The 7,739-nt window shown below is 40.5% G+C and overlaps 1 non-coding gene across 1 annotated transcript; it reads right to left on the reverse strand.

The window, feature by feature from the left end:
- Positions 1 to 6,625: 6,625 nt before the first annotated feature.
- Positions 6,626 to 6,699, reverse strand: TRNAV-GAC (transfer RNA valine (anticodon GAC)). The gene has a single exon. It is a non-coding gene; the product is annotated as a tRNA-Val (tRNA).
- Between the last annotated feature and the right edge of the window lie 1,040 nt (positions 6,700 to 7,739).

Here is a 7,739-nt window from a genome sequence, read left to right on the forward strand (position 1 = left end):
CAGTAATAAGCAAACAAGTGGAAATATATATACAGTCTAAAAACCTATCCATGTATTATAGAAACAGTATATAGTAAAAATGGCATCTCACATCAGGAAAGAAATGATGTTATACTCAAAAAAATCATTTCAAAGTAACAGCTTCTCAGTGTGGAGAAATAATTAGACCCTTGAGCTACACCATAACAAAAAAAGAAAAAGAACCTAAAAGACTGAACATTACAATGAAAAAGCAAAACTCTAAAAACCTTAGAAGAAAACATGGGAGATGGGGTTAGAAAAACATTTTTTAAAACAGACCCTAAAAGACTCAGCAATTTGAGGTACTGAACGCATATCCAGGGAAATTATAAGCTGGGGTGGGTGGGAGGGGAATTGGGGGAGGGGCAGGTAACACTGTGCTCCCTTCAGAAGGATTTGTCATTGCCTGAAAGCAAAAACAGCTTGCTGTGTCTGACAATCAGAAGTGGATGAATAGAATGTGATATATGTTCATTGACAGAAACCCTCTCAAATTTAAGTGCAACAAATTAAATTTAAATATATTGACAGGAAATGATTTCTAAACATCAAGTGGAGTGAAAAAAGAATGATGCACGTAGTATAACATATTTATATAAATTTGAACAATAACGCCAACAAAGATCTGTATCAGTTACGGACAAATATACAAACAAAAGAACAAAAAACGAAGGGCTTGGAAGGCCACACCGAATGAATGATAATGGAGCCTATGGGGAGAGGAGGGAAGGGAGGGGAGTAAGCCCTGGGACGATGGATAAATAAGATGCTGCTTCATACGTAAACATTCATTTCTCACTAAAACTAAAAAGACTAAGCAAAAATAACAAAATATTAAGTACTTCTGGATTGTGGATATCTAGGCAACTGTCGACATGCCCATTTCTAACCAGACCAGCACACTATCTCCATCATCCCTGCAGGAGCCTCTAGAGTAAGTGCTGACCAACACTTGGTCGGGCAGGGGCATCTCCCTGTGCCAGCAACTTAAGACCTTGCAGGATGCCTTCAATGCCACCGCAGAGTGGAACACACCCTAGAGCTTCCCAGACATTCCCCTACTCCTGCCACCTCTGCCTCCAATTCTACTGAGATGCTGCTTTCCCACTGGGGGATGCATTCCCCGCGGGCTCTTATTGGTTTTTCCATTGGCGGCTGCATTGACAGCGGGTTCTGTTTGGTTTTCCCATTGAGGGACAGATGCCCAAAGGTAGTTCTGATTGGTAGTTTTTAAACATTTGCCAGCTGCTTTTTCCCAACAATCCCACCCAACCCTAGTCCCTGAGTCCCTCACCCTCTCAGTGGAATGCTTTTGTGAAGGGCAGAAAGTTACCTATGTCTGCCTACAGCCTCTCATCTTCTTTGAATAATAGTGCTAGTGCTGGCCATTACTTTCAGGGGGCTCATTCAGGCTGTGAACAGGATTGAGGTCTACACCCTGCTCTGTCCTCATTGGCAGGTGTCCTGAGCTGATGCCATGCCCTCCTCCCTCACCTTTCTGAGCTCGAAGGCATTCTGCCTTGCTGCCAAAATGATGTCCTTGTTATTTCCTTTTTTAAATGAAAATATCTTTATGGCTTTTTATATGACGTCTTTGTTGAATATGTGAAGCAACATAGGAAAATTAAAAGCTCTTCCAGAACCTTAAATCATATTACTAAGCAAAATAAACCAACTCTGAAAAGACTCCCTACTGTGTGATTCCAACTACATGATATTCTGAAAAAGGCAAAACTATACAGACTATAAAAAAGATCTGTGGTTGCCAGGGATTGGGGTTCGGAGAGTGCATGGGCAGAGCATGGAGGATTTTTAGGGCAGTGAAACTGTTCTGTACGATATTATAATGGTAGGTACGTGAAGTTATACATTAGTTCAAACCCCCAAATGTACAACACCAAAAGTGAACGATAATGTAAATTATGGACTTTGAGTGATTAAGATGTGTCAATGTAGGGTCAGCAGTTGTAACAAATGCACCATTCTGGTTTCCCTCTGCATCTCCTCTCAATCTTGCTGTGAACCTCAAACTGCTCTGAAAAAATTGTCTTTAATAATACTAAAAAACAAAACAAAAACAAAAAGAACACACGCACATAAAAAAAGAAGCCCCTGAAAACCCGCTCAAACATGTATAACAATCAGATAGTTTGGTCTAGCCCAACGCAAACACATCTGTATATATCTGTTTTTTTAAACTTCTAAACTATAGTTGTTATTCCATTCTACTGTGCTGTAATCTATTTTATTAAATCCCATTTATTGGAAATCTGTTTGTTTCTAGTTTTTCTTTCTCATAACGACATCTCCTACGAACACACCTGACCCCTGTGCCTGGGACATGTTGTCCTTGAAGGGTAGCAGAATATGCCACCCCAAAATATGCCACTTTGGCATAAAGATTATTTTGAGCTGAAAACAATAGAAGAGGAGCAGATACAAGAAAAGCTCACTGTCCTCCCCTATTTGCCTAAAAGCGGGACATAAATTTGTAAAGGTGTCGCCCCCCCCCACCTTCCTACCAAGAAAGACAGAAGTTAATCACAGAGACAGCTCTAGACCCTTATCAGCGCAGATATGGCACCAGAGGAATCTATAAAACAAACCTTGCCAAAACTAGCCCTTACCTACCATTAGTTTCCCCGTATATTTGCCTTCCCACAATTTGCTACCCTAGAAGATCAAAGTCCTTTTCCTTTGTCTTGTCCCTTCTCTAAAAATGTATTGTTTTTTGTTAAGATGCTATATAAGCCCAAATTCTAACCACCCCTTTGAGTTCCTCATCACTGAGTTCTGTGTATTCAAGATGCACGTTAATAAACTTCTGTTTTTCCCTTATTAATCTGTCTTTTGCCCAGGGCCCTAGCCAATAAACCTAAGATGGATAGAGGGAAAACAGCTTTTCCTTCCCTAAATCTTCTTCCTCAAGGCTGACCACTTGCTTAACTGACTCCTTAATTTCTGATTCAAATGCCCAAACCCTACAGGGAGCCTATCCTGACTTGACTGCTCTGAAGCTGACAGCTTCGGTGGAGGCTTCATTGGAACCATGGATTACAGAGCCCTGGGGCTGGCACTTTTGTTTCTTGTGCTCTGAGAAGGTGCATCTTGTGTCTCCTGTAGAAAAAGTTGGAGTCTAAAGAGACTGGAGACACAGATCCTGCGGAGAGGTCACTGCTAGAGTCATGTTTACCACCTTCCCCCAGGGCTTAAGCATTCAGCTGCTCTTTCACCGGGTCTGTTTTCTGCATATCTCTGTGATTTTAACTTTGGTATTGTGCTGATCTCAATCTGTTTTTTGTTAGTGTTTACTTGACACTGAAAAATCTACCATCTTGCTACATAGGCATCTGCATTAGTGGTGACTGCTGCATACTAGGAAGATGTTTTAGCCACTGCAGTTCTTACTCATCCTGGTGAGGGACATGCAGGTAGCCTCCACTCTCTGCTATGTCAAATTGTGACTATGATTAGTCTCCGTAAAGTCACCTATGGCACTAAGCTGGAATTTCACTGAGGAACATTCCTAGAAGTGGGATCACTGAGTAGTAGTTAACAAGGCTTCCGGAATAAACACTCATCATGCCAGTACAGCAAAATCTAAGACCTAGATTTCTAAGACTACACTCAAGAATTCCATGTAGAAATTCATACCTAAGTTTTTATCATAATTATTGGAAACAGAGAAAGGATATCTTGCTCACATGTGCCTGAGAAAGTCCCATGGGAAGGTTACCCTTGAGGTAAATCTAAAAAACAGTAAACTTTAGGTAAAAAAAAAAGTAGGGGAGATATTTTGAGCAGACAGACTTTTTAAGTTTGGGTTCTTTCTATTAGTAAACATTTCTTTGTTACTAATAACCTAAAAATATTTTCAGCACTGTCATAATCTTTTATGGGGCTGTCTTTTTAATAATTTTGAAATAACATAGGTAAATCCATTTTATAGACTCTCATAATAGATATTTCTGCACGTGGAGAAGATCCATGAATTTCCCAGTAAATCTCTGCCCAGCAAAAGCCCAGTAGCCCAACTGTGGATGCTCCATCAATTGATGCTCTTAGATTACCATCACGATCTTCTCAATGATACAATTTCAAGTATCCCTGTCTTGTGGGAGACTTTACCTGGGTCTCTGACCAGAGACAGAAGTGTAACTTTTGCCTTGTGCCCACAGCAATCTAGGTTGTTCGGGAAAGAGAGAGCTTTTCTTTTTTGTTTTATAGTTGTGATCTTTTAAGCCAGGTTCCTGGGTACTGGTCTGTCAATTGATTGTGTACAAGTGATGGCCTTATGATGACAATTCAACATTCTGACACCAAACAAAATAATGACTATTCTTCCATAGTCTTCATGGATTACAGGGTTTTGCTGTATAGTTGTAGCAGGGAATCTACTATTTGGGTTTGTGAGATTGAGTGTTACCAGGATCTTGTTCAGTTGTGCTTGTTAGAAAGAAAGAAACTGTGCTCAGCCACTACAGAAGGCAATTTGGCAGGATCAATCAACATTTCAAATTCATATGTCCCTTGATGTGTATGTGATGAGTGTGCAAAGTACACCTGCACACAATAGAAGTTATTATATTCAAATTATTCACTATAGCATTATTTGTAACAGAAAGATTGGGGAAAACCTATTTATCATCATAATATAATTAGTTAAATAAATTATGGCATATATACAAAATGGAATAATGTGCACAATTAAAAGATAATAAGGAAGATCTTTATTCATTTAGTCATGATTACTTCCAAAGATATCTCTAAGTGAAAAAAGCAAGGTGCAGGACAATGTGTCTAGATGCTACTACCATGGGGATGGGGTGAGAGGGAATATATGTTTGTTTCAGATTGTACATGCACTTTTAAACCTCTAGAAAGATAACAGGAAACCCACGACAGGGGTAACCTGTTGAGGAGGCTGCGAATGGGGCAGACGGCAAATAGATGCAGGAAGGTGATGTTCATGGCATCTGTACTGAGGATGTTTGAACCAAGTGAACGTTTCACCTCTTTTAAAAACTGAAGAATTTAAGAAACACTATAAACTCATAGGAAACGGCAAGAGTAGTCTCTGGAATGGTAACGAAAGTGAAGTTCCTTATTCAAAACATAAATACTTTAAGGAAAAATTATAAACACATAATAAACGGGGCTGGTCGGAGGACCAAAACTGATCCTGAGTCCTCGCAGCGCAGAAGCGCCATTTGAGGCCACTCGGGGAAACTCGAGGCAAAAAGAGAAGCAAGCTCCAGAATGGCGTTCAACACTGGTCCTGGAGGTGCCGTGAAGACAAGCCTGGGAGTCTGAGGAGAATCATCGGATCCAGCGAAAATCGGCCCCGCCTCTAATGACTTTCTACAGAAATTGAACCTGCCACTAGTGACCTGAACCTGTGAATCCAGGGCTTATAGGTGTCTCAGTAGGTCAGACCAAGATCGCCCATTCTGACTCCAACCCTTTGAGGAGTAACGTTGACTACCACAAGGACTTCCTAATGGACACGGAAGAAATGCTCTTACCGTAGCATCTTCGCAGCGGATTTTTTGGGCCAAATCCACAGAAGTGAAAGAACTGAACTCCTTATTTCAAGTCGATCAGCCGTTTTTGGTTTCGGTGAGGAAGCCCGTCTCTTTTTATTCAGGCACAGGTACAAGGAGGGAAAGGACATCTTCCCTTTTTCCAAAAACATGCAAGAGTGAGCACAGGCATTCTCTTTCTCAAGCTCTTTCCACTCACAGGAGGTTCTTTATTATTGTTGCTTTTTGGTTTTGTTGTTAAAATAAGGAGCTTACAACCATTTAGATGGTTTACAGCATTTATTGAAGAAAATGGGTCAGTTGCGACTGGTGCATTATGGAAGGTGGAAATAGGAAGAGTTAGGGAATTGCCTGCTTTATTAGAGCCAAACGTTAAGTGACAATGCAGGCTTAGCGTGATTTTAAGACATAAAGAGAAAAGAAATTATTCTGTTAATTACGTGATTAATTAGTTTAGGTGATTTGAGCATCATGAGGATAATGCCGCTATTAGGAGTTTGGTCCTCAAATCGGCCAGATCAGGGTCTAATTCCTCCGCCAGTTTCTCTATAAGTGCCAGTACGCATATCCAAATGAGGTTGCCACTATTTTCATGGAAAATCTTCTCTTTGCTTCAGCAATTAAGAGCAGAGAATAGAGTCCTCAATTCCCTGCTTGTCTCAAAACGGAATTCTGTGCCGCCTTAGAAATCGCTGAGAAAACTCCCTTTGCAGAAAACCCAAATGTCCTGCCCTCGGGATTCCAAGGAAGCCAGTCTCATCCTTCGCGTAGCAGGAGGGGGTCTTTCGCTGCAGGCGCTTCCTCAGGTCAACGTCACCAGGAACCCTAACAGCCCGGCGACTGGAGCTAAAAAGGGAGAGTGGGGCCCCGGAATCTATCGGGCAGCCGGGGGAGGTAGTACGATGCGGGCTTCAATGTGGCTCCGGACTACGGAGGGAGCGAGAAGGTTCGTGCTTCTGATATAAACAAAGATTATATTTGGTTCAAATGGAGACTGTCAGGAACAAAAAAAGAAATAAAGCAAGAATAATAGTAATAGACACCGAAGAGAAACAAGAGTATGTTTCCGCCCGGTTTCGAACCGGGGACCTTTACGCGTGTCAAGCGAATGTGCTAACCACTACACTACGGAAACACCTGTGACTGTCAAAACTGAAGGAAGTATGTCCGAAAAATCCAGATCTGGAAATCTTTTCAGAAGTTTTTTTGGTGTGGTCCTTTCATATCTCTCAGATTTTCTATTCGTTAAAATCAAGAATACTACGTCTTGATGGTTATTTGCCAAGCAGATATTAGAACATATATTCACCAGATATATTTACGAGAATGTCCAGCAATCTATTCATAACAGCACTCCAAAGAATGGAAATTTCCCAAGTGCCCTTCCATAGCTGCATGAAAAAATAGAATGCAACAAGAAAGAACAAATTACAACTTATATGGATGAACCTCACAGACTTGTTAGCCAAAAGAAACCAGACACCAAAAAGGACATACTCTATAACTCAAAGTGTTTAAAATTTACAAAGTAGGCAAGACTCTTTCCCACTATTAGAAGTCAGAATAGTGGTTCCTTCTGGAAAGAATCGGGGGATGTTCTTGATTTGCATGCTGGTTCCCTGGGGGGTTCAGCTTGTGTAGAATCATCAAGACGAACATTTATATATTGGGGGGAGGGTTTTATTGGAGGAATTGGCTTATGCCAATTGTGAGGGCTGCTTAGGCAAGTGTTAAATCCATAGGGCAGGCACTCAGATAAGATAGGTCATCAAGAAGGGCAGGCCAGAAACAGTATCAAAAATATCAATGAAACCAAAATTTGGTTCTTTGAAAACTTCACCAAAATTGACAAGTGTTTAGCTAGATTGAGCACAAAAAAAAAGGAAGGAAGAGGAGACAAATTACTAAAATGAGAAATGAAAGTGGTGATATAACTACAGATTTTACAGAAATAAAAGTGATTTTAAGAGAATATCATGAAAAATTGTATGACTGCACATTGGATAACTTAGATGAAATGGACAAATTCCTAGAAACACACAATTTACCAAAGCTGAAAGATGACGAAATAGAAATTTGAATAGACCTATATCTAGTAAGGATATTGAAGCAGTAATCAAAAATGTTGCAACAAAGAATTGTGTAACCCAGACGGTTTCACTGGTGAATTCTACC

The sequence above is a fragment of the Equus asinus genome, chromosome 8, assembly GCF_041296235.1.
Source record: "Equus asinus isolate D_3611 breed Donkey chromosome 8, EquAss-T2T_v2, whole genome shotgun sequence".
Taxonomy (NCBI): Eukaryota; Metazoa; Chordata; class Mammalia; order Perissodactyla; family Equidae; genus Equus; species Equus asinus.